We start from the raw sequence: 26,663 nt of genomic DNA on the forward strand, positions 1-26,663 counted from the left end.
TTACAACATTATACATAGGTGCTGAATACATAAAAAGCGACTGTTCAGCGACAGACAAGTCGCATCGGCTGAAAGTAGGCCAGAATGTCAGTCCATGTTGGAGCAGGTTTAGATACAGTCTAAAGTATAGATCTCAAAGTCTGTGCACAGAATTTAGCAAGGGCCTCGCACCTTCTGATGCATCAGGTAGGTGCACAATAGCATAGCCTAACCCTCTGTACTTTGGTCTATATTGATGCGGGACATAGACAGCCAGCTGATGACCAATCCATTAGTGCAATGGATGGCTGGAAGCATTTGTCTTTGCCTTTGCAATACCACAGAAGCAATGCATGGTCAATGTACAGCAATGACACACCTGTGTGAACAGCCAGGAGACCCCCCCCCCCCATGTTATGTTACATAGTTACATAGTTAGTACGGTCGAAAAAAGACATATGTCCATCAAGTTCAACCAGGGAATTAAGGGGTAGGGGTGTGGCGCGATATTGGGGAAGGGATGAGATTTTATATTTCTTCATAAGCATTAATCTTATTTTGTCAATTAGGAACATTCAGCACCCACCCGCTATCAAGGCAGCTGCCTATCATGTCATGCCCTACCTGCACAGGTGTGCTGGCTACTCAAATGATCCAATTAAGGAGGCCATTTAGTCAGCAGCAGCAGAAGTCCTGTGCCTGGACGCTCCAACAGCGGCCAGACACAAGCAGAAGCAGCAGAAGCAGCAGCAGCAGCACCACCTTTTGTTTTTTGGCTGCAGCAGCAAGGCCCACAGGGCTGGCTAGCTGGCTAGCCAGCAAGCAGGTAGCAATGAAAGTAGGAATCTTTCTTTTTAACCCTGTAAGGGGGTGGTGCACTGTACCCGAAGATACTGCCATATCGGGTCAATGCATAGGGCGACGGAAGCAAGCTTCGAAATCGGCCCCCGTTCTCAAAAATCCATTTAATATATGGTCCCCAGATAGGGGACGTATCAGATATTAAACTGATAAGAACAGATACTACACTTGATCTTAGCCAAAAGGCCGAGAAGCGATAACCGTGAAAGGGGCGGGCCCAACAAGGTCCCCTTCATGGGCACTATCACTGCTTGCTGTCAGGGAGGCTGCCAGACAATTTTCCATGCACACTCTGGGCTGGGGGGCAGTCAACCACCAGTACACACAGCAGAACCTAAACCCATACCATTATTGCTAAGCAGCAAGACAGGGGCCCATTGCACTCCCACGGGGCCTTTTTAAATGCAATCCATAACCCGGATTTGCCAGGAACCCTTCTTACTCCTCCTACTTGCATGTGACACTGGGCTTAGGATCTGCATAGGAAACACACACACAAGCACACACCTACCTTTGTTGCCTGCAGATGCCTCCTTGGCTGTCCCCAAACGGTATCAAACCAACACCCACGGGAAGCTGTAAGCATAGAGGACATGCCTGCACCCCATTGGACTTACCTGTGTGGGTTAAATCCGGGTTATTTGACAACCTATGGCGGTGATGGTTCTGCTCAGGCAGAGCAGTGCTGATGCTCCTCATAAAGCTGTCGCTGCTGTGAAGGTTGTAGGTGACATCACAAATCCCTATGGTTACATACACAACAAAGCTGGGTTGTTGTTGTTTACACTCTGCAAGGCCTGTGGAAGTGAGTGACATCATAGCACTGTAGTTCTGAGGGTTCTAGATGGATGCAACAATCTCCTGTTGCTTCTATGAAGGCCATAATAGACGACATCACCAAACAGCTCCATAGTCACATACACAGCAAAGGAGAGATGTTGTTTACACCTAGTGATGTCAGTGGTATTGAGTGACATCACAGCACAGTGCTAAGGCTCCTGGGCCTGGACACAGCAGCGGCTGCAATATCTCAACGGAGAATACGTTTATATATATGTGTGTGTGTGCGCGTATATATATATATATATATATATATATATATATTTCTCCGCCGAAATCACTTTTAAACCCATTTCCACCTTTTTTTCCCTTCTCTTCCTCTTACTTTTTTTTCAAGTTTTTTTACGTTTTTCTCCTTTTCGCCTCTTTTCTGGGCGTATTATTCTTCTTTTTCTTCTTTTTTTTCGTCTAATGCATACCCCATCAGTGCAGCAATGCTTATTCAATACCGCCAGCAGATGGAGACACTGGGGGATAATTTTCTAAGGATTTATACTGATTTTTCCTGTCTGAATTTGTCGCACAGAAAGTTGCAGGCCAAATATGTGTGACATTTCTGCGACTTTAGCTTCTAGAGAATTTTTACAACATTATACATAGGTGCTGAATACATAAAAAGCGACTGTTCAGCGACAGACAAGTCGCATCGGCTGAAAGTAGGCCAGAATGTCAGTCCATGTTGGAGCAGGTTTAGATACAGTCTAAAGTATAGATCTCAAAGTCTGTGCACAGAATTTAGCAAGGGCCTCGCACCTTCTGATGCATCAGGTAGGTGCACAATAGCATAGCCTAACCCTCTGTACTTTGGTCTATATTGATGCGGGACATAGACAGCCAGCTGATGACCAATCCATTAGTGCAATGGATGGCTGGAAGCATTTGTCTTTGCCTTTGCAATACCACAGAAGCAATGCATGGTCAATGTACAGCAATGACACACCTGTGTGAACAGCCAGGAGACCCCCCCCCCCCCCCATGTTATGTTACATAGTTACATAGTTAGTACGGTCGAAAAAAGACATATGTCCATCAAGTTCAACCAGGGAATTAAGGGGTAGGGGTGTGGCGCGATATTGGGGAAGGGATGAGATTTTATATTTCTTCATAAGCATTAATCTTATTTTGTCAATTAGGAACATTCAGCACCCACCCGCTATCAAGGCAGCTGCCTATCATGTCATGCCCTACCTGCACAGGTGTGCTGGCTACTCAAATGATCCAATTAAGGAGGCCATTTAGTCAGCAGCAGCAGAAGTCCTGTGCCTGGACGCTCCAACAGCGGCCAGACACAAGCAGAAGCAGCAGAAGCAGCAGCAGCAGCACCACCTTTTGTTTTTTGGCTGCAGCAGCAAGGCCCACAGGGCTGGCTAGCTGGCTAGCCAGCAAGCAGGTAGCAATGAAAGTAGGAATCTTTCTTTTTAACCCTGTAAGGGGGTGGTGCACTGTACCCGAAGATACTGCCATATCGGGTCAATGCATAGGGCGACGGAAGCAAGCTTCGAAATCGGCCCCCGTTCTCAAAAATCCATTTAATATATGGTCCCCAGATAGGGGACGTATCAGATATTAAACTGATAAGAACAGATACTACACTTGATCTTAGCCAAAAGGCCGAGAAGCGATAACCGTGAAAGGGGCGGGCCCAACAAGGTCCCCTTCATGGGCACTATCACTGCTTGCTGTCAGGGAGGCTGCCAGACAATTTTCCATGCACACTCTGGGCTGGGGGGCAGTCAACCACCAGTACACACAGCAGAACCTAAACCCATACCATTATTGCTAAGCAGCAAGACAGGGGCCCATTGCACTCCCACGGGGCCTTTTTAAATGCAATCCATAACCCGGATTTGCCAGGAACCCTTCTTACTCCTCCTACTTGCATGTGACACTGGGCTTAGGATCTGCATAGGAAACACACACACAAGCACACACCTACCTTTGTTGCCTGCAGATGCCTCCTTGGCTGTCCCCAAACGGTATCAAACCAACACCCACGGGAAGCTGTAAGCATAGAGGACATGCCTGCACCCCATTGGACTTACCTGTGTGGGTTAAATCCGGGTTATTTGACAACCTATGGCGGTGATGGTTCTGCTCAGGCAGAGCAGTGCTGATGCTCCTCATAAAGCTGTCGCTGCTGTGAAGGTTCTAGGTGACATCACAAATCCCTATGGTTACATACACAACAAAGCTGGGTTGTTGTTGTTTACACTCTGCAAGGCCTGTGGAAGTGAGTGACATCATAGCACTGTAGTTCTGAGGGTTCTAGATGGATGCAACAATCTCCTGTTGCTTCTATGAAGGCCATAATAGACGACATCACCAAACAGCTCCATAGTCACATACACAGCAAAGGAGAGATGTTGTTTACACCTAGTGATGTCAGTGGTATTGAGTGACATCACAGCACAGTGCTAAGGCTCCTGGGCCTGGACACAGCAGCGGCTGCAATATCTCAACGGAGAATACGTTTATATATATGTGTGTGTGTGCGCGTATATATATATATATATATATATATATATATTTCTCCGCCGAAATCACTTTTAAACCCATTTCCACCTTTTTTTCCCTTCTCTTCCTCTTACTTTTTTTTCACGTTTTTTTACGTTTTTCTCCTTTTCGCCTCTTTTCTGGGCGTATTATTCTTCTTTTTCTTCTTTTTTTTCGTCTAATGCATACCCCATCAGTGCAGCAATGCTTATTCAATACCGCCAGCAGATGGAGACACTGGGGGATAATTTTCTAAGGATTTATACTGATTTTTCCTGTCTGAATTTGTCGCACAGAAAGTTGCAGGCCAAATATGTGTGACATTTCTGCGACTTTAGCTTCTAGAGCATTTTTACAACATTATACATAGGTGCTGAATACATAAAAAGCGACTGTTCAGCGACAGACAAGTCGCATCGGCTGAAAGTAGGCCAGAATGTCAGTCCATGTTGGAGCAGGTTTAGATACAGTCTAAAGTATAGATCTCAAAGTCTGTGCACAGAATTTAGCAAGGGCCTCGCACCTTCTGATGCATCAGGTAGGTGCACAATAGCATAGCCTAACCCTCTGTACTTTGGTCTATATTGATGCGGGACATAGACAGCCAGCTGATGACCAATCCATTAGTGCAATGGATGGCTGGAAGCATTTGTCTTTGCCTTTGCAATACCACAGAAGCAATGCATGGTCAATGTACAGCAATGACACACCTGTGTGAACAGCCAGGAGACCCCCCCCCCCCCCATGTTATGTTACATAGTTACATAGTTAGTACGGTCGAAAAAAGACATATGTCCATCAAGTTCAACCAGGGAATTAAGGGGTAGGGGTGTGGCGCGATATTGGGGAAGGGATGAGATTTTATATTTCTTCATAAGCATTAATCTTATTTTGTCAATTAGGAACATTCAGCACCCACCCGCTATCAAGGCAGCTGCCTATCATGTCATGCCCTACCTGCACAGGTGTGCTGGCTACTCAAATGATCCAATTAAGGAGGCCATTTAGTCAGCAGCAGCAGAAGTCCTGTGCCTGGACGCTCCAACAGCGGCCAGACACAAGCAGAAGCAGCAGAAGCAGCAGCAGCAGCACCACCTTTTGTTTTTTGGCTGCAGCAGCAAGGCCCACAGGGCTGGCTAGCTGGCTAGCCAGCAAGCAGGTAGCAATGAAAGTAGGAATCTTTCTTTTTAACCCTGTAAGGGGGTGGTGCACTGTACCCGAAGATACTGCCATATCGGGTCAATGCATAGGGCGACGGAAGCAAGCTTCGAAATCGGCCCCCGTTCTCAAAAATCCATTTAATATATGGTCCCCAGATAGGGGACGTATCAGATATTAAACTGATAAGAACAGATACTACACTTGATCTTAGCCAAAAGGCCGAGAAGCGATAACCGTGAAAGGGGCGGGCCCAACAAGGTCCCCTTCATGGGCACTATCACTGCTTGCTGTCAGGGAGGCTGCCAGACAATTTTCCATGCACACTCTGGGCTGGGGGGCAGTCAACCACCAGTACACACAGCAGAACCTAAACCCATACCATTATTGCTAAGCAGCAAGACAGGGGCCCATTGCACTCCCACGGGGCCTTTTTAAATGCAATCCATAACCCGGATTTGCCAGGAACCCTTCTTACTCCTTCTACTTGCATGTGACACTGGGCTTAGGATCTGCATAGGAAACACACACACAAGCACACACCTACCTTTGTTGCCTGCAGATGCCTCCTTGGCTGTCCCCAAACGGTATCAAACCAACACCCACGGGAAGCTGTAAGCATAGAGGACATGCCTGCACCCCATTGGACTTACCTGTGTGGGTTAAATCCGGGTTATTTGACAACCTATGGCGGTGATGGTTCTGCTCAGGCAGAGCAGTGCTGATGCTCCTCATAAAGCTGTCGCTGCTGTGAAGGTTCTAGGTGACATCACAAATCCCTATGGTTACATACACAACAAAGCTGGGTTGTTGTTGTTTACACTCTGCAAGGCCTGTGGAAGTGAGTGACATCATAGCACTGTAGTTCTGAGGGTTCTAGATGGATGCAACAATCTCCTGTTGCTTCTATGAAGGCCATAATAGACGACATCACCAAACAGCTCCATAGTCACATACACAGCAAAGGAGAGATGTTGTTTACACCTAGTGATGTCAGTGGTATTGAGTGACATCACAGCACAGTGCTAAGGCTCCTGGGCCTGGACACAGCAGCGGCTGCAATATCTCAACGGAGAATACGTTTATATATATGTGTGTGTGTGCGCGTATATATATATATATATATATATATACATATATATATATATATATATATTTCTCCGCCGAAATCACTTTTAAACCCATTTCCACCTTTTTTTCCCTTCTCTTCCTCTTACTTTTTTTTCACGTTTTTTTACGTTTTTCTCCTTTTCGCCTCTTTTCTGGGCGTATTATTCTTCTTTTTCTTCTTTTTTTTCGTCTAATGCATACCCCATCAGTGCAGCAATGCTTATTCAATACCGCCAGCAGATGGAGACACTGGGGGATACTTTTCTAAGGATTTATACTGATTTTTCCTGTCTGAATTTGTCGCACAGAAAGTTGCAGGCCAAATATGTGTGACATTTCTGCGACTTTAGCTTCTAGAGCATTTTTACAACATTATACATAGGTGCTGAATACATAAAAAGCGACTGTTCAGCGACAGACAAGTCGCATCGGCTGAAAGTAGGCCAGAATGTCAGTCCATGTTGGAGCAGGTTTAGATACAGTCTAAAGTATAGATCTCAAAGTCTGTGCACAGAATTTAGCAAGGGCCTCGCACCTTCTGATGCATCAGGTAGGTGCACAATAGCATAGCCTAACCCTCTGTACTTTGGTCTATATTGATGCGGGACATAGACAGCCAGCTGATGACCAATCCATTAGTGCAATGGATGGCTGGAAGCATTTGTCTTTGCCTTTGCAATACCACAGAAGCAATGCATGGTCAATGTACAGCAATGACACACCTGTGTGAACAGCCAGGAGACCCCCCCCCCCCCCCCCCCATGTTATGTTACATAGTTACATAGTTAGTACGGTCGAAAAAAGACATATGTCCATCAAGTTCAACCAGGGAATTAAGGGGTAGGGGTGTGGCGCGATATTGGGGAAGGGATGAGATTTTATATTTCTTCATAAGCATTAATCTTATTTTGTCAATTAGGAACATTCAGCACCCACCCGCTATCAAGGCAGCTGCCTATCATGTCATGCCCTACCTGCACAGGTGTGCTGGCTACTCAAATGATCCAATTAAGGAGGCCATTTAGTCAGCAGCAGCAGAAGTCCTGTGCCTGGACGCTCCAACAGCGGCCAGACACAAGCAGAAGCAGCAGAAGCAGCAGCAGCAGCACCACCTTTTGTTTTTTGGCTGCAGCAGCAAGGCCCACAGGGCTGGCTAGCTGGCTAGCCAGCAAGCAGGTAGCAATGAAAGTAGGAATCTTTCTTTTTAACCCTGTAAGGGGGTGGTGCACTGTACCCGAAGATACTGCCATATCGGGTCAATGCATAGGGCGACGGAAGCAAGCTTCGAAATCGGCCCCCGTTCTCAAAAATCCATTTAATATATGGTCCCCAGATAGGGGACGTATCAGATATTAAACTGATAAGAACAGATACTACACTTGATCTTAGCCAAAAGGCCGAGAAGCGATAACCGTGAAAGGGGCGGGCCCAACAAGGTCCCCTTCATGGGCACTATCACTGCTTGCTGTCAGGGAGGCTGCCAGACAATTTTCCATGCACACTCTGGGCTGGGGGGCAGTCAACCACCAGTACACACAGCAGAACCTAAACCCATACCATTATTGCTAAGCAGCAAGACAGGGGCCCATTGCACTCCCACGGGGCCTTTTTAAATGCAATCCATAACCCGGATTTGCCAGGAACCCTTCTTACTCCTCCTACTTGCATGTGACACTGGGCTTAGGATCTGCATAGGAAACACACACACAAGCACACACCTACCTTTGTTGCCTGCAGATGCCTCCTTGGCTGTCCCCAAACGGTATCAAACCAACACCCACGGGAAGCTGTAAGCATAGAGGACATGCCTGCACCCCATTGGACTTACCTGTGTGGGTTAAATCCGGGTTATTTGACAACCTATGGCGGTGATGGTTCTGCTCAGGCAGAGCAGTGCTGATGCTCCTCATAAAGCTGTCGCTGCTGTGAAGGTTCTAGGTGACATCACAAATCCCTATGGTTACATACACAACAAAGCTGGGTTGTTGTTGTTTACACTCTGCAAGGCCTGTGGAAGTGAGTGACATCATAGCACTGTAGTTCTGAGGGTTCTAGATGGATGCAACAATCTCCTGTTGCTTCTATGAAGGCCATAATAGACGACATCACCAAACAGCTCCATAGTCACATACACAGCAAAGGAGAGATGTTGTTTACACCTAGTGATGTCAGTGGTATTGAGTGACATCACAGCACAGTGCTAAGGCTCCTGGGCCTGGACACAGCAGCGGCTGCAATATCTCAACGGAGAATACGTTTATATATATGTGTGTGTGTGCGCGTATATATATATATATATATATATATATATATATATATATATTTCTCCGCCGAAATCACTTTTAAACCCATTTCCACCTTTTTTTCCCTTCTCTTCCTCTTACTTTTTTTTCACGTTTTTTTACGTTTTTCTCCTTTTCGCCTCTTTTCTGGGCGTATTATTCTTCTTTTTCTTCTTTTTTTTCGTCTAATGCATACGCCATCAGTGCAGCAATGCTTATTTAATACCGCCAGCAGATGGAGACACTGGGGGATAATTTTCTAAGGATTTATACTGATTTTTCCTGTCTGAATTTGTCGCACAGAAAGTTGCAGGCCAAATATGTGTGACATTTCTGCGACTTTAGCTTCTAGAGCATTTTTACAACATTATACATAGGTGCTGAATACATAAAAAGCGACTGTTCAGCGACAGACAAGTCGCATCGGCTGAAAGTAGGCCAGAATGTCAGTCCATGTTGGAGCAGGTTTAGATACAGTCTAAAGTATAGATCTCAAAGTCTGTGCACAGAATTTAGCAAGGGCCTCGCACCTTCTGATGCATCAGGTAGGTGCACAATAGCATAGCCTAACCCTCTGTACTTTGGTCTATATTGATGCGGGACATAGACAGCCAGCTGATGACCAATCCATTAGTGCAATGGATGGCTGGAAGCATTTGTCTTTGCCTTTGCAATACCACAGAAGCAATGCATGGTCAATGTACAGCAATGACACACCTGTGTGAACAGCCAGGAGACCCCCCCCCCCCCCCCCATGTTATGTTACATAGTTACATAGTTAGTACGGTCGAAAAAAGACATATGTCCATCAAGTTCAACCAGGGAATTAAGGGGTAGGGGTGTGGCGCGATATTGGGGAAGGGATGAGATTTTATATTTCTTCATAAGCATTAATCTTATTTTGTCAATTAGGAACATTCAGCACCCACCCGCTATCAAGGCAGCTGCCTATCATGTCATGCCCTACCTGCACAGGTGTGCTGGCTACTCAAATGATCCAATTAAGGAGGCCATTTAGTCAGCAGCAGCAGAAGTCCTGTGCCTGGACGCTCCAACAGCGGCCAGACACAAGCAGAAGCAGCAGAAGCAGCAGCAGCAGCACCACCTTTTGTTTTTTGGCTGCAGCAGCAAGGCCCACAGGGCTGGCTAGCTGGCTAGCCAGCAAGCAGGTAGCAATGAAAGTAGGAATCTTTCTTTTTAACCCTGTAAGGGGGTGGTGCACTGTACCCGAAGATACTGCCATATCGGGTCAATGCATAGGGCGACGGAAGCAAGCTTCGAAATCGGCCCCCGTTCTCAAAAATCCATTTAATATATGGTCCCCAGATAGGGGACGTATCAGATATTAAACTGATAAGAACAGATACTACACTTGATCTTAGCCAAAAGGCCGAGAAGCGATAACCGTGAAAGGGGCGGGCCCAACAAGGTCCCCTTCATGGGCACTATCACTGCTTGCTGTCAGGGAGGCTGCCAGACAATTTTCCATGCACACTCTGGGCTGGGGGGCAGTCAACCACCAGTACACACAGCAGAACCTAAACCCATACCATTATTGCTAAGCAGCAAGACAGGGGCCCATTGCACTCCCACGGGGCCTTTTTAAATGCAATCCATAACCCGGATTTGCCAGGAACCCTTCTTACTCCTCCTACTTGCATGTGACACTGGGCTTAGGATCTGCATAGGAAACACACACACAAGCACACACCTACCTTTGTTGCCTGCAGATGCCTCCTTGGCTGTCCCCAAACGGTATCAAACCAACACCCACGGGAAGCTGTAAGCATAGAGGACATGCCTGCACCCCATTGGACTTACCTGTGTGGGTTAAATCCGGGTTATTTGACAACCTATGGCGGTGATGGTTCTGCTCAGGCAGAGCAGTGCTGATGCTCCTCATAAAGCTGTCGCTGCTGTGAAGGTTCTAGGTGACATCACAAATCCCTATGGTTACATACACAACAAAGCTGGGTTGTTGTTGTTTACACTCTGCAAGGCCTGTGGAAGTGAGTGACATCATAGCACTGTAGTTCTGAGGGTTCTAGATGGATGCAACAATCTCCTGTTGCTTCTATGAAGGCCATAATAGACGACATCACCAAACAGCTCCATAGTCACATACACAGCAAAGGAGAGATGTTGTTTACACCTAGTGATGTCAGTGGTATTGAGTGACATCACAGCACAGTGCTAAGGCTCCTGGGCCTGGACACAGCAGCGGCTGCAATATCTCAACGGAGAATACGTTTATATATATGTGTGTGTGTGCGCGTATATATATATATATATATATATATATATATATATATATATTTCTCCGCCGAAATCACTTTTAAACCCATTTCCACCTTTTTTTCCCTTCTCTTCCTCTTACTTTTTTTTCACGTTTTTTTACGTTTTTCTCCTTTTCGCCTCTTTTCTGGGCGTATTATTCTTCTTTTTCTTCTTTTTTTTCGTCTAATGCATACGCCATCAGTGCAGCAATGCTTATTTAATACCGCCAGCAGATGGAGACACTGGGGGATAATTTTCTAAGGATTTATACTGATTTTTCCTGTCTGAATTTGTCGCACAGAAAGTTGCAGGCCAAATATGTGTGACATTTCTGCGACTTTAGCTTCTAGAGCATTTTTACAACATTATACATAGGTGCTGAATACATAAAAAGCGACTGTTCAGCGACAGACAAGTCGCATCGGCTGAAAGTAGGCCAGAATGTCAGTCCATGTTGGAGCAGGTTTAGATACAGTCTAAAGTATAGATCTCAAAGTCTGTGCACAGAATTTAGCAAGGGCCTCGCACCTTCTGATGCATCAGGTAGGTGCACAATAGCATAGCCTAACCCTCTGTACTTTGGTCTATATTGATGCGGGACATAGACAGCCAGCTGATGACCAATCCATTAGTGCAATGGATGGCTGGAAGCATTTGTCTTTGCCTTTGCAATACCACAGAAGCAATGCATGGTCAATGTACAGCAATGACACACCTGTGTGAACAGCCAGGAGACCCCCCCCCCCCCCCCCCCCCCATGTTATGTTACATAGTTACATAGTTAGTACGGTCGAAAAAAGACATATGTCCATCAAGTTCAACCAGGGAATTAAGGGGTAGGGGTGTGGCGCGATATTGGGGAAGGGATGAGATTTTATATTTCTTTATAAGCATTAATCTTATTTTGTCAATTAGGAACATTCAGCACCCACCCGCTATCAAGGCAGCTGCCTATCATGTCATGCCCTACCTGCACAGGTGTGCTGGCTACTCAAATGATCCAATTAAGGAGGCCATTTAGTCAGCAGCAGCAGAAGTCCTGTGCCTGGACGCTCCAACAGCGGCCAGACACAAGCAGAAGCAGCAGAAGCAGCAGCAGCAGCACCACCTTTTGTTTTTTGGCTGCAGCAGCAAGGCCCACAGGGCTGGCTAGCTGGCTAGCCAGCAAGCAGGTAGCAATGAAAGTAGGAATCTTTCTTTTTAACCCTGTAAGGGGGTGGTGCACTGTACCCGAAGATACTGCCATATCGGGTCAATGCATAGGGCGACGGAAGCAAGCTTCGAAATCGGCCCCCGTTCTCAAAAATCCATTTAATATATGGTCCCCAGATAGGGGACGTATCAGATATTAAACTGATAAGAACAGATACTACACTTGATCTTAGCCAAAAGGCCGAGAAGCGATAACCGTGAAAGGGGCGGGCCCAACAAGGTCCCCTTCATGGGCACTATCACTGCTTGCTGTCAGGGAGGCTGCCAGACAATTTTCCATGCACACTCTGGGCTGGGGGGCAGTCAACCACCAGTACACACAGCAGAACCTAAACCCATACCATTATTGCTAAGCAGCAAGACAGGGGCCCATTGCACTCCCACGGGGCCTTTTTAAATGCAATCCATAACCCGGATTTGCCAGGAACCCTTCTTACTCCTCCTACTTGCATGTGACACTGGGCTTAGGATCTGCATAGGAAACACACACACAAGCACACACCTACCTTTGTTGCCTGCAGATGCCTCCTTGGCTGTCCCCAAACGGTATCAAACCAACACCCACGGGAAGCTGTAAGCATAGAGGACATGCCTGCACCCCATTGGACTTACCTGTGTGGGTTAAATCCGGGTTATTTGACAACCTATGGCGGTGATGGTTCTGCTCAGGCAGAGCAGTGCTGATGCTCCTCATAAAGCTGTCGCTGCTGTGAAGGTTCTAGGTGACATCACAAATCCCTATGGTTACATACACAACAAAGCTGGGTTGTTGTTGTTTACACTCTGCAAGGCCTGTGGAAGTGAGTGACATCATAGCACTGTAGTTCTGAGGGTTCTAGATGGATGCAACAATCTCCTGTTGCTTCTATGAAGGCCATAATAGACGACATCACCAAACAGCTCCATAGTCACATACACAGCAAAGGAGAGATGTTGTTTACACCTAGTGATGTCAGTGGTATTGAGTGACATCACAGCACAGTGCTAAGGCTCCTGGGCCTGGACACAGCAGCGGCTGCAATATCTCAACGGAGAATACGTTTATATATATGTGTGTGTGTGCGCGTATATATATATATATATATATATATATATATATATATATATATATATATTTCTCCGCCGAAATCACTTTTAAACCCATTTCCACCTTTTTTTCCCTTCTCTTCCTCTTACTTTTTTTTCACGTTTTTTTACGTTTTTCTCCTTTTCGCCTCTTTTCTGGGCGTATTATTCTTCTTTTTCTTCTTTTTTTTCGTCTAATGCATACCCCATCAGTGCAGCAATGCTTATTCAATACCGCCAGCAGATGGAGACACTGGGGGATAATTTTCTAAGGATTTATACTGATTTTTCCTGTCTGAATTTGTCGCACAGAAAGTTGCAGGCCAAATATGTGTGACATTTCTGCGACTTTAGCTTCTAGAGCATTTTTACAACATTATACATAGGTGCTGAATACATAAAAAGCGACTGTTCAGCGACAGACAAGTCGCATCGGCTGAAAGTAGGCCAGAATGTCAGTCCATGTTGGAGCAGGTTTAGATACAGTCTAAAGTATAGATCTCAAAGTCTGTGCACAGAATTTAGCAAGGGCCTCGCACCTTCTGATGCATCAGGTAGGTGCACAATAGCATAGCCTAACCCTCTGTACTTTGGTCTATATTGATGCGGGACATAGACAGCCAGCTGATGACCAATCCATTAGTGCAATGGATGGCTGGAAGCATTTGTCTTTGCCTTTGCAATACCACAGAAGCAATGCATGGTCAATGTACAGCAATGACACACCTGTGTGAACAGCCAGGAGACCCCCCCCCCCCCCCATGTTATGTTACATAGTTACATAGTTAGTACGGTCGAAAAAAGACATATGTCCATCAAGTTCAACCAGGGAATTAAGGGGTAGGGGTGTGGCGCGATATTGGGGAAGGGATGAGATTTTATATTTCTTCATAAGCATTAATCTTATTTTGTCAATTAGGAACATTCAGCACCCACCCGCTATCAAGGCAGCTGCCTATCATGTCATGCCCTACCTGCACAGGTGTGCTGGCTACTCAAATGATCCAATTAAGGAGGCCATTTAGTCAGCAGCAGCAGAAGTCCTGTGCCTGGACGCTCCAACAGCGGCCAGACACAAGCAGAAGCAGCAGAAGCAGCAGCAGCAGCACCACCTTTTGTTTTTTGGCTGCAGCAGCAAGGCCCACAGGGCTGGCTAGCTGGCTAGCCAGCAAGCAGGTAGCAATGAAAGTAGGAATCTTTCTTTTTAACCCTGTAAGGGGGTGGTGCACTGTACCCGAAGATACTGCCATATCGGGTCAATGCATAGGGCGACGGAAGCAAGCTTCGAAATCGGCCCCCGTTCTCAAAAATCCATTTAATATATGGTCCCCAGATAGGGGACGTATCAGATATTAAACTGATAAGAACAGATACTACACTTGATCTTAGCCAAAAGGCCGAGAAGCGATAACCGTGAAAGGGGCGGGCCCAACAAGGTCCCCTTCATGGGCACTATCACTGCTTGCTGTCAGGGAGGCTGCCAGACAATTTTCCATGCACACTCTGGGCTGGGGGGCAGTCAACCACCAGTACACACAGCAGAACCTAAACCCATACCATTATTGCTAAGCAGCAAGACAGGGGCCCATTGCACTCCCACGGGGCCTTTTTAAATGCAATCCATAACCCGGATTTGCCAGGAACCCTTCTTACTCCTCCTACTTGCATGTGACACTGGGCTTAGGATCTGCATAGGAAACACACACACAAGCACACACCTACCTTTGTTGCCTGCAGATGCCTCCTTGGCTGTCCCCAAACGGTATCAAACCAACACCCACGGGAAGCTGTAAGCATAGAGGACATGCCTGCACCCCATTGGACTTACCTGTGTGGGTTAAATCCGGGTTATTTGACAACCTATGGCGGTGATGGTTCTGCTCAGGCAGAGCAGTGCTGATGCTCCTCATAAAGCTGTCGCTGCTGTGAAGGTTCTAGGTGACATCACAAATCCCTATGGTTACATACACAACAAAGCTGGGTTGTTGTTGTTTACACTCTGCAAGGCCTGTGGAAGTGAGTGACATCATAGCACTGTAGTTCTGAGGGTTCTAGATGGATGCAACAATCTCCTGTTGCTTCTATGAAGGCCATAATAGACGACATCACCAAACAGCTCCATAGTCACATACACAGCAAAGGAGAGATGTTGTTTACACCTAGTGATGTCAGTGGTATTGAGTGACATCACAGCACAGTGCTAAGGCTCCTGGGCCTGGACACAGCAGCGGCTGCAATATCTCAACGGAGAATACGTTTATATATATGTGTGTGCGCGTATATATATATATATATATATATATATATATATATATATATATATATTTCTCCGCCGAAATCACTTTTAAACCCATTTCCACCTTTTTTTCCCTTCTCTTCCTCTTACTTTTTTTTCACGTTTTTTTACGTTTTTCTCCTTTTCGCCTCTTTTCTGGGCGTATTATTCTTCTTTTTCTTCTTTTTTTTCGTCTAATGCATACCCCATCAGTGCAGCAATGCTTATTCAATACCGCCAGCAGATGGAGACACTGGGGGATAATTTTCTAAGGATTTATACTGATTTTTCCTGTCTGAATTTGTCGCACAGAAAGTTGCAGGCCAAATATGTGTGACATTTCTGCGACTTTAGCTTCTAGAGCATTTTTACAACATTATACATAGGTGCTGAATACATAAAAAGCGACTGTTCAGCGACAGACAAGTCGCATCGGCTGAAAGTAGGCCAGAATGTCAGTCCATGTTGGAGCAGGTTTAGATACAGTCTAAAGTATAGATCTCAAAGTCAGTGCACAGAATTTAGCAAGGGCCTCGCACCTTCTGATGCATCAGGTAGGTGCACAATAGCATAGCCTAACCCTCTGTACTTTGGTCTATATTGATGCGGGACATAGACAGCCAGCTGATGACCAATCCATTAGTGCAATGGATGGCTGGAAGCATTTGTCTTTGCCTTTGCAATACCACAGAAGCAATGCATGGTCAATGTACAGCAATGACACACCTGTGTGAACAGCCAGGAGACCCCCCCCCCCCCCCCCCCCCATGTTATGTTACATAGTTACATAGTTAGTACGGTCGAAAAAAGACATATGTCCATCAAGTTCAACCAGGGAATTAAGGGGTAGGGGTGTGGCGCGATATTGGGGAAGGGATGAGATTTTATATTTCTTCATAAGCATTAATCTTATTTTGTCAATTAGGAACATTCAGCACCCACCCGCTATCAAGGCGGCTGCCTATCATGTCATGCCCTACCTGCACAGGTGTGCTGGCTACTCAAATGATCCAATTAAGGAGGCCATTTAGTCAGCAGCAGCAGAAGTCCTGTGCCTGGACGCTCCAACAGCGGCCAGACACAAGCAGAAGCAGCAGAAGCAGCAGCAGCAGCACCACCTTTTGTTTTTTGGCTGCAGCAGCAAGGCCCACAGGGCTGGCTAGCTGGCTAGCCAGCAAGCAGGTAGCAATGAAAGTAGGAATCTTTCTTTTTAACCCTGTAAGGGGGTGGTGCACTGTACCCGAAGATACTGCCATATCGGGTCAATGCATAGGGCGACGGAAGCAAGCTTCGAAATCGGCCCCCGTTCTCAAAAATCCATTTAATATATGGTCCCCAGATAGGGGACGTATCAGATATTAAACTGATAAGAACAGATACTACACTTGATCTTAGCCAAAAGGCCGAGAAGCGATAACCGTGAAAGGGGCGGGCCCAACAAGGTCCCCTTCATGGGCACTATCACTGCTTGCTGTCAGGGAGGCTGCCAGACAATTTTCCATGCACACTCTGGGCTGGGGGGCAGTCAACCACCAGTACACACAGCAGAACCTAAACCCATACCATTATTGCTAAGCAGCAAGACAGGGGCCCATTGCACTCCCACGGGGCCTTTTTAAATGCAATCCATAACCCGGATTTGCCAGGAACCCTTCTTACTCCTCCTACTTGCATGTGACACTGGGCTTAGGATCTGCATAGGAAACACACACACAAGCACACACCTACCTTTGTTGCCTGCAGATGCCTCCTTGGCTGTCCCCAAACGGTATCAAACCAACACCCACGGGAAGCTGTAAGCATAGAGGACATGCCTGCACCCCATTGGACTTACCTGTGTGGGTTAAATCCGGGTTATTTGACAACCTATGGCGGTGATGGTTCTGCTCAGGCAGAGCAGTGCTGATGCTCCTCATAAAGCTGTCGCTGCTGTGAAGGTTCTAGGTGACATCACAAATCCCTATGGTTACATACACAACAAAGCTGGGTTGTTGTTGTTTACACTCTGCAAGGCCTGTGGAAGTGAGTGACATCATAGCACTGTAGTTCTGAGGGTTCTAGATGGATGCAACAATCTCCTGTTGCTTCTATGAAGGCCATAATAGACGACATCACCAAACAGCTCCATAGTCACATACACAGCAAAGGAGAGATGTTGTTTACACCTAGTGATGTCAGTGGTATTGAGTGACATCACAGCACAGTGCTAAGGCTCCTGGGCCTGGACACAGCAGCGGCTGCAATATCTCAACGGAGAATACGTTTATATATATGTGTGTGTGTGCGCGTATATATATATATATATATATATATATATATATATATATTTCTCCGCCGAAATCACTTTTAAACCCATTTCCACCTTTTTTTCCCTTCTCTTCCTCTTACTTTTTTTTCACGTTTTTTTACGTTTTTCTCCTTTTCGCCTCTTTTCTGGGCGTATTATTCTTCTTTTTCTTCTTTTTTTTCGTCTAATGCATACCCCATCAGTGCAGCAATGCTTATTCAATACCGCCAGCAGATGGAGACACTGGGGGATAATTTTCTAAGGATTTATACTGATTTTTCCTGTCTGAATTTGTCGCACAGAAAGTTGCAGGCCAAATATGTGTGACATTTCTGCGACTTTAGCTTCTAGAGCATTTTTACAACATTATACATAGGTGCTGAATACATAAAAAGCGACTGTTCAGCGACAGACAAGTCGCATCGGCTGAAAGTAGGCCAGAATGTCAGTCCATGTTGGAGCAGGTTTAGATACAGTCTAAAGTATAGATCTCAAAGTCTGTGCACAGAATTTAGCAAGGGCCTCGCACCTTCTGATGCATCAGGTAGGTGCACAATAGCATAGCCTAACCCTCTGTACTTTGGTCTATATTGATGCGGGACATAGACAGCCAGCTGATGACCAATCCATTAGTGCAATGGATGGCTGGAAGCATTTGTCTTTGCCTTTGCAATACCACAGAAGCAATGCATGGTCAATGTACAGCAATGACACACCTGTGTGAACAGCCAGGAGATCCCCCCCCCCCCCCCCCCCATGTTATGTTACATAGTTACATAGTTAGTACGGTCGAAAAAAGACATATGTCCATCAAGTTCAACCAGGGAATTAAGGGGTAGGGGTGTGGCGCGATATTGGGGAAGGGATGAGATTTTATATTTCTTCATAAGCATTAATCTTATTTTGTCAATTAGGAACATTCAGCACCCACCCGCTATCAAGGCAGCTGCCTATCATGTCATGCCCTACCTGCACAGGTGTGCTGGCTACTCAAATGATCCAATTAAGGAGGCCATTTAGTCAGCAGCAGCAGAAGTCCTGTGCCTGGACGCTCCAACAGCGGCCAGACACAAGCAGAAGCAGCAGAAGCAGCAGCAGCAGCACCACCTTTTGTTTTTTGGCTGCAGCAGCAAGGCCCACAGGGCTGGCTAGCTGGCTAGCCAGCAAGCAGGTAGCAATGAAAGTAGGAATCTTTCTTTTTAACCCTGTAAGGGGGTGGTGCACTGTACCCGAAGATACTGCCATATCGGGTCAATGCATAGGGCGACGGAAGCAAGCTTCGAAATCGGCCCCCGTTCTCAAAAATCCATTTAATATATGGTCCCCAGATAGGGGACGTATCAGATATTAAACTGATAAGAACAGATACTACACTTGATCTTAGCCAAAAGGCCGAGAAGCGATAACCGTGAAAGGGGCGGGCCCAACAAGGTCCCCTTCATGGGCACTATCACTGCTTGCTGTCAGGGAGGCTGCCAGACAATTTTCCATGCACACTCTGGGCTGGGGGGCAGTCAACCACCAGTACACACAGCAGAACCTAAACCCATACCATTATTGCTAAGCAGCAAGACAGGGGCCCATTGCACTCCCACGGGGCCTTTTTAAATGCAATCCATAACCCGGATTTGCCAGGAACCCTTCTTACTCCTCCTACTTGCATGTGACACTGGGCTTAGGATCTGCATAGGAAACACACACACAAGCACACACCTACCTTTGTTGCCTGCAGATGCCTCCTTGGCTGTCCCCAAACGGTATCAAACCAACACCCACGGGAAGCTGTAAGCATAGAGGACATGCCTGCACCCCATTGGACTTACCTGTGTGGGTTAAATCCGGGTTATTTGACAACCTATGGCGGTGATGGTTCTGCTCAGGCAGAGCAGTGCTGATGCTCCTCATAAAGCTGTCGCTGCTGTGAAGGTTCTAGGTGACATCACAAATCCCTATGGTTACATACACAACAAAGCTGGGTTGTTGTTGTTTACACTCTGCAAGGCCTGTGGAAGTGAGTGACATCATAGCACTGTAGTTCTGAGGGTTCTAGATGGATGCAACAATCTCCTGTTGCTTCTATGAAGGCCATAATAGACGACATCACCAAACAGCTCCATAGTCACATACACAGCAAAGGAGAGATGTTGTTTACACCTAGTGATGTCAGTGGTATTGAGTGACATCACAGCACAGTGCTAAGGCTCCTGGGCCTGGACACAGCAGCGGCTGCAATATCTCAACGGAGAATACGTTTATATATATGTGTGTGTGTGCGCGTATATATATATATATATATATATATATATATATATATATATATATATTTCTCCGCCGAAATCACTTTTAAACCCATTTCCACCTTTTTTTCCCTTCTCTTCCTCTTACTTTTTTTTCACGTTTTTTTACGTTTTTCTCCTTTTCGCCTCTTTTCTGGGCGTATTATTCTTCTTTTTCTTCTTTTTTTTCGTCTAATGCATACCCCATCAGTGCAGCAATGCTTATTCAATACCGCCAGCAGATGGAGACACTGGGGGATAATTTTCTAAGGATTTATACTGATTTTTCCTGTCTGAATTTGTCGCACAGAAAGTTGCAGGCCAAATATGTGTGACATTTCTGCGACTTTAGCTTCTAGAGCATTTTTACAACATTATACATAGGTGCTGAATACATAAAAAGCGACTGTTCAGCGACAGACAAGTCGCATCGGCTGAAAGTAGGCCAGAATGTCAGTCCATGTTGGAGCAGGTTTAGATACAGTCTAAAGTATAGATCTCAAAGTCTGTGCACAGAATTTAGCAAGGGCCTCGCACCTTCTGATGCATCAGGTAGGTGCACAATAGCATAGCCTAACCCTCTGTACTTTGGTCTATATTGATGCGGGACATAGACAGCCAGCTGATGACCAATCCATTAGTGCAATGGATGGCTGGAAGCATTTGTCTTTGCCTTTGCAATACCACAGAAGCAATGCATGGTCAATGTACAGCAATGACACACCTGTGTGAACAGCCAGGAGACCCCCCCCCCCCCCCCCATGTTATGTTACATAGTTACATAGTTAGTACGGTCGAAAAAAGACATATGTCCATCAAGTTCAACCAGGGGAATTAAGGGGTAGGGGTGTGGCGCGATATTGGGGAAGGGATGAGATTTTATATTTCTTCATAAGCATTAATCTTATTTTGTCAATTAGGAACATTCAGCACCCACCCGCTATCAAGGCAGCTGCCTATCATGTCATGCCCTACCTGCACAGGTGTGCTGGCTACTCAAATGATCCAATTAAGGAGGCCATTTAGTCAGCAGCAGCAGAAGTCCTGTGCCTGGACGCTCCAACAGCGGCCAGACACAAGCAGAAGCAGCAGAAGCAGCAGCAGCAGCACCACCTTTTGTTTTTTGGCTGCAGCAGCAAGGCCCACAGAGCTGGCTAGCTGGCTAGCCAGCAAGCAGGTAGCAATGAAAGTAGGAATCTTTCTTTTTAACCCTGTAAGGGGGTGGTGCACTGTACCCGAAGATACTGCCATATCGGGTCAATGCATAGGGCGACGGAAGCAAGCTTCGAAATCGGCCCCCGTTCTCAAAAATCCATTTAATATATGGTCCCCAGATAGGGGACGTATCAGATATTAAACTGATAAGAACAGATACTACACTTGATCTTAGCCAAAAGGCCGAGAAGCGATAACCGTGAAAGGGGCGGGCCCAACAAGGTCCCCTTCATGGGCACTATCACTGCTTGCTGTCAGGGAGGCTGCCAGACAATTTTCCATGCACACTCTGGGCTGGGGGGCAGTCAACCACCAGTACACACAGCAGAACCTAAACCCATACCATTATTGCTAAGCAGCAAGACAGGGGCCCATTGCACTCCCACGGGGCCTTTTTAAATGCAATCCATAACCCGGATTTGCCAGGAACCCTTCTTACTCCTCCTACTTGCATGTGACACTGGGCTTAGGATCTGCATAGGAAACACACACACAAGCACACACCTACCTTTGTTGCCTGCAGATGCCTCCTTGGCTGTCCCCAAACGGTATCAAACCAACACCCACGGGAAGCTGTAAGCATAGAGGACATGCCTGCACCCCATTGGACTTACCTGTGTGGGTTAAATCCGGGTTATTTGACAACCTATGGCGGTGATGGTTCTGCTCAGGCAGAGCAGTGCTGATGCTCCTCATAAAGCTGTCGCTGCTGTGAAGGTTCTAGGTGACATCACAAATCCCTATGGTTACATACACAACAAAGCTGGGTTGTTGTTGTTTACACTCTGCAAGGCCTGTGGAAGTGAGTGACATCATAGCACTGTAGTTCTGAGGGTTCTAGATGGATGCAACAATCTCCTGTTGCTTCTATGAAGGCCATAATAGACGACATCACCAAACAGCTCCATAGTCACATACACAGCAAAGGAGAGATGTTGTTTACACCTAGTGATGTCAGTGGTATTGAGTGACATCACAGCACAGTGCTAAGGCTCCTGGGCCTGGACACAGCAGCGGCTGCAATATCTCAACGGAGAATACGTTTATATATATGTGTGTGTGTGCGCGTATATATATATATATATATATATATATATATATATATATATTTCTCAGCCGAAATCACTTTTAAACCCATTTCCACCTTTTTTTCCCTTCTCTTCCTCTTACTTTTTTTTCACGTTTTTTTACGTTTTTCTCCTTTTCGCCTCTTTTCTGGGCGTATTATTCTTCTTTTTCTTCTTTTTTTTCGTCTAATGCATACCCCATCAGTGCAGCAATGCTTATTCAATACCGCCAGCAGATGGAGACACTGGGGGATAATTTTCTAAGGATTTATACTGATTTTTCCTGTCTGAATTTGTCGCACAGAAAGTTGCAGGCCAAATATGTGTGACATTTCTGCGACTTTAGCTTCTAGAGCATTTTTACAACATTATACATAGGTGCTGAATACATAAAAAGCGACTGTTCAGCGACAGACAAGTCGCATCGGCTGAAAGTAGGCCAGAATGTCAGTCCATGTTGGAGCAGGTTTAGATACAGTCTAAAGTATAGATCTCAAAGTCTGTGCACAGAATTTAGCAAGGGCCTCGCGCCTTCTGATGCATCAGGTAGGTGCACAATAGCATAGCCTAACCCTCTGTACTTTGGTCTATATTGATGCGGGACATAGACAGCCAGCTGATGACCAATCCATTAGTGCAATGGATGGCTGGAAGCATTTGTCTTTGCCTTTGCAATACCACAGAAGCAATGCATGGTCAATGTACAGCAATGACACACCTGTGTGAACAGCCAGGAGACCCCCCCCCCCCCCCCCCATGTTATGTTACATAGTTACATAGTTAGTACGGTCGAAAAAAGACATATGTCCATCAAGTTCAACCAGGGAATTAAGGGGTAGGGGTGTGGCGCGATATTGGGGAAGGGATGAGATTTTATATTTCTTCATAAGCATTAATCTTATTTTGTCAATTAGGAACATTCAGCACCCACCCGCTATCAAGGCAGCTGCCTATCATGTCATGCCCTACCTGCACAGGTGTGCTGGCTACTCAAATGATCCAATTAAGGAGGCCATTTAGTCAGCAGCAGCAGAAGTCCTGTGCCTGGACGCTCCAACAGCGGCCAGACACAAGCAGAAGCAGCAGAAGCAGCAGCAGCAGCACCACCTTTTGTTTTTTGGCTGCAGCAGCAAGGCCCACAGGGCTGGCTAGCTGGCTAGCCAGCAAGCAGGTAGCAATGAAAGTAGGAATCTTTCTTTTTAACCCTGTAAGGGGGTGGTGCACTGTACCCGAAGATACTGCCATATCGGGTCAATGCATAGGGCGACGGAAGCAAGCTTCGAAATCGGCCCCCGTTCTCAAAAATCCATTTAATATATGGTCCCCAGATAGGGGACGTATCAGATATTAAACTGATAAGAACAGATACTACACTTGATCTTAGCCAAAAGGCCGAGAAGCGATAACCGTGAAAGGGGCGGGCCCAACAAGGTCCCCTTCATGGGCACTATCACTGCTTGCTGTCAGGGAGGCTGCCAGACAATTTTCCATGCACACTCTGGGCTGGGGGGCAGTCAACCACCAGTACACACAGCAGAACCTAAACCCATACCATTATTGCTAAGCAGCAAGACAGGGGCCCATTGCACTCCCACGGGGCCTTTTTAAATGCAATCCATAACCCGGATTTGCCAGGAACCCTTCTTACTCCTCCTACTTGCATGTGACACTGGGCTTAGGATCTGCATAGGAAACACACACACAAGCACACACCTACCTTTGTTGCCTGCAGATGCCTCCTTGGCTGTCCCCAAACGGTATCAAACCAACACCCACGGGAAGCTGTAAGCATAGAGGACATGCCTGCACCCCATTGGACTTACCTGTGTGGGTTAAATCCGGGTTATTTGACAACCTATGGCGGTGATGGTTCTGCTCAGGCAGAGCAGTGCTGATGCTCCTCATAAAGCTGTCGCTGCTGTGAAGGTTCTAGGTGACATCACAAATCCCTATGGTTACATACACAACAAAGCTGGGTTGTTGTTGTTTACACTCTGCAAGGCCTGTGGAAGTGAGTGACATCATAGCACTGTAGTTCTGAGGGTTCTAGATGGATGCAACAATCTCCTGTTGCTTCTATGAAGGCCGTAATAGACGACATCACCAAACAGCTCCATAGTCACATACACAGCAAAGGAGAGATGTTGTTTACACCTAGTGATGTCAGTGGTATTGAGTGACATCACAGCACAGTGCTAAGGCTCCTGGGCCTGGACACAGCAGCGGCTGCAATATCTCAACGGAGAATACGTTTATATATATGTGTGTGTGTGCGCGTATATATATATATATATATATATATATATATATATATATATATATATTTCTCCGCCGAAATCACTTTTAAACCCATTTCCACCTTTTTTTCCCTTCTCTTCCTCTTACTTTTTTTTCACGTTTTTTTACGTTTTTCTCCTTTTCGCCTCTTTTCTGGGCGTATTATTCTTCTTTTTCTTCTTTTTTTTCGTCTAATGCATACCCCATCAGTGCAGCAATGCTTATTCAATACCGCCAGCAGATGGAGACACTGGGGGATAATTTTCTAAGGATTTATACTGATTTTTCCTGTCTGAATTTGTCGCACAGAAAGTTGCAGGCCAAATATGTGTGACATTTCTGCGACTTTAGCTTCTAGAGCATTTTTACAACATTATACATAGGTGCTGAATACATAAAAAGCGACTGTTCAGCGACAGACAAGTCGCATCGGCTGAAAGTAGGCCAGAATGTCAGTCCATGTTGGAGCAGGTTTAGATACAGTCTAAAGTATAGATCTCAAAGTCTGTGCACAGAATTTAGCAAGGGCCTCGCACCTTCTGATGCATCAGGTAGGTGCACAATAGCATAGCCTAACCCTCTGTACTTTGGTCTATATTGATGCGGGACATAGACAGCCAGCTGATGACCAATCCATTAGTGCAATGGATGGCTGGAAGCATTTGTCTTTGCCTTTGCAATACCACAGAAGCAATGCATGGTCAATGTACAGCAATGACACACCTGTGTGAACAGCCAGGAGACCCCCCCCCCCCCCCCCCCATGTTATGTTACATAGTTACATAGTTAGTACGGTCGAAAAAAGACATATGTCCATCAAGTTCAACCAGGGAATTAAGGGGTAGGGGTGTGGCGCGATATTGGGGAAGGGATGAGATTTTATATTTCTTCATAAGCATTAATCTTATTTTGTCAATTAGGAACATTCAGCACCCACCCGCTATCAAGGCAGCTGCCTATCATGTCATGCCCTACCTGCACAGGTGTGCTGGCTACTCAAATGATCCAATTAAGGAGGCCATTTAGTCAGCAGCAGCAGAAGTCCTGTGCCTGGACGCTCCAACAGCGGCCAGACACAAGCAGAAGCAGCAGAAGCAGCAGCAGCAGCACCACCTTTTGTTTTTTGGCTGCAGCAGCAAGGCCCACAGGGCTGGCTAGCTGGCTAGCCAGCAAGCAGGTAGCAATGAAAGTAGGAATCTTTCTTTTTAACCCTGTAAGGGGGTGGTGCACTGTACCCGAAGATACTGCCATATCGGGTCAATGCATAGGGCGACGGAAGCAAGCTTCGAAATCGGCCCCCGTTCTCAAAAATCCATTTAATATATGGTCCCCAGATAGGGGACGTATCAGATATTAAACTGATAAGAACAGATACTACACTTGATCTTAGCCAAAAGGCCGAGAAGCGATAACCGTGAAAGGGGCGGGCCCAACAAGGTCCCCTTCATGGGCACTATCACTGCTTGCTGTCAGGGAGGCTGCCAGACAATTTTCCATGCACACTCTGGGCTGGGGGGCAGTCAACCACCAGTACACACAGCAGAACCTAAACCCATACCATTATTGCTAAGCAGCAAGACAGGGGCCCATTGCACTCCCACGGGGCCTTTTTAAATGCAATCCATAACCCGGATTTGCCAGGAACCCTTCTTACTCCTCCTACTTGCATGTGACACTGGGCTTAGGATCTGCATAGGAAACACACACACAAGCACACACCTACCTTTGTTGCCTGCAGATGCCTCCTTGGCTGTCCCCAAACGGTATCAAACCAACACCCACGGGAAGCTGTAAGCATAGAGGACATGCCTGCACCCCATTGGACTTACCTGTGTGGGTTAAATCCGGGTTATTTGACAACCTATGGCGGTGATGGTTCTGCTCAGGCAGAGCAGTGCTGATGCTCCTCATAAAGCTGTCGCTGCTGTGAAGGTTCTAGGTGACATCACAAATCCCTATGGTTACATACACAACAAAGCTGGGTTGTTG

At 46.3% G+C, this 26,663-nt stretch overlaps 12 non-coding genes across 12 annotated transcripts; all 12 read right to left on the minus strand.

Annotated features, from left to right (window-relative positions):
• Positions 1-847: 847 nt before the first annotated feature.
• On the minus strand, positions 848-1,038 carry LOC130305698 (U2 spliceosomal RNA). Its single transcript, XR_008855145.1, has one exon. It is a non-coding gene; the product is annotated as a U2 spliceosomal RNA (small nuclear RNA).
• A 2,074-nt stretch (positions 1,039-3,112) lies between these two features.
• On the minus strand, positions 3,113-3,303 carry LOC130305699 (U2 spliceosomal RNA). The gene has a single exon (XR_008855146.1). It is a non-coding gene; the product is annotated as a U2 spliceosomal RNA (small nuclear RNA).
• Positions 3,304-5,374: 2,071 nt separating this feature from the next.
• On the minus strand, positions 5,375-5,565 carry LOC130305700 (U2 spliceosomal RNA). Its single transcript, XR_008855147.1, has one exon. It is a non-coding gene; the product is annotated as a U2 spliceosomal RNA (small nuclear RNA).
• Positions 5,566-7,659: 2,094 nt separating this feature from the next.
• Positions 7,660-7,850, minus strand: LOC130305701 (U2 spliceosomal RNA). Its single transcript, XR_008855148.1, has one exon. It is a non-coding gene; the product is annotated as a U2 spliceosomal RNA (small nuclear RNA).
• Positions 7,851-9,934: 2,084 nt separating this feature from the next.
• Positions 9,935-10,125, minus strand: LOC130305702 (U2 spliceosomal RNA). The gene has a single exon (XR_008855149.1). It is a non-coding gene; the product is annotated as a U2 spliceosomal RNA (small nuclear RNA).
• Positions 10,126-12,214: 2,089 nt separating this feature from the next.
• LOC130305704 (U2 spliceosomal RNA) lies at positions 12,215-12,405 on the minus strand. Its single transcript, XR_008855151.1, has one exon. It is a non-coding gene; the product is annotated as a U2 spliceosomal RNA (small nuclear RNA).
• A 2,090-nt stretch (positions 12,406-14,495) lies between these two features.
• On the minus strand, positions 14,496-14,686 carry LOC130305705 (U2 spliceosomal RNA). The gene has a single exon (XR_008855152.1). It is a non-coding gene; the product is annotated as a U2 spliceosomal RNA (small nuclear RNA).
• A 2,090-nt stretch (positions 14,687-16,776) lies between these two features.
• Positions 16,777-16,967, minus strand: LOC130305706 (U2 spliceosomal RNA). Its single transcript, XR_008855153.1, has one exon. It is a non-coding gene; the product is annotated as a U2 spliceosomal RNA (small nuclear RNA).
• Positions 16,968-19,052: 2,085 nt separating this feature from the next.
• Positions 19,053-19,243, minus strand: LOC130305707 (U2 spliceosomal RNA). The gene has a single exon (XR_008855154.1). It is a non-coding gene; the product is annotated as a U2 spliceosomal RNA (small nuclear RNA).
• A 2,091-nt stretch (positions 19,244-21,334) lies between these two features.
• Positions 21,335-21,525, minus strand: LOC130305708 (U2 spliceosomal RNA). The gene has a single exon (XR_008855155.1). It is a non-coding gene; the product is annotated as a U2 spliceosomal RNA (small nuclear RNA).
• Positions 21,526-23,610: 2,085 nt separating this feature from the next.
• LOC130305709 (U2 spliceosomal RNA) lies at positions 23,611-23,801 on the minus strand. Its single transcript, XR_008855156.1, has one exon. It is a non-coding gene; the product is annotated as a U2 spliceosomal RNA (small nuclear RNA).
• A 2,092-nt stretch (positions 23,802-25,893) lies between these two features.
• On the minus strand, positions 25,894-26,084 carry LOC130305710 (U2 spliceosomal RNA). Its single transcript, XR_008855157.1, has one exon. It is a non-coding gene; the product is annotated as a U2 spliceosomal RNA (small nuclear RNA).
• Between the last annotated feature and the right edge of the window lie 579 nt (positions 26,085-26,663).

The sequence above is a fragment of the Hyla sarda genome, unplaced genomic scaffold (assembly GCF_029499605.1).
Source record: "Hyla sarda isolate aHylSar1 unplaced genomic scaffold, aHylSar1.hap1 scaffold_1329, whole genome shotgun sequence".
In the NCBI taxonomy this organism is placed as follows: Eukaryota; Metazoa; Chordata; class Amphibia; order Anura; family Hylidae; genus Hyla; species Hyla sarda.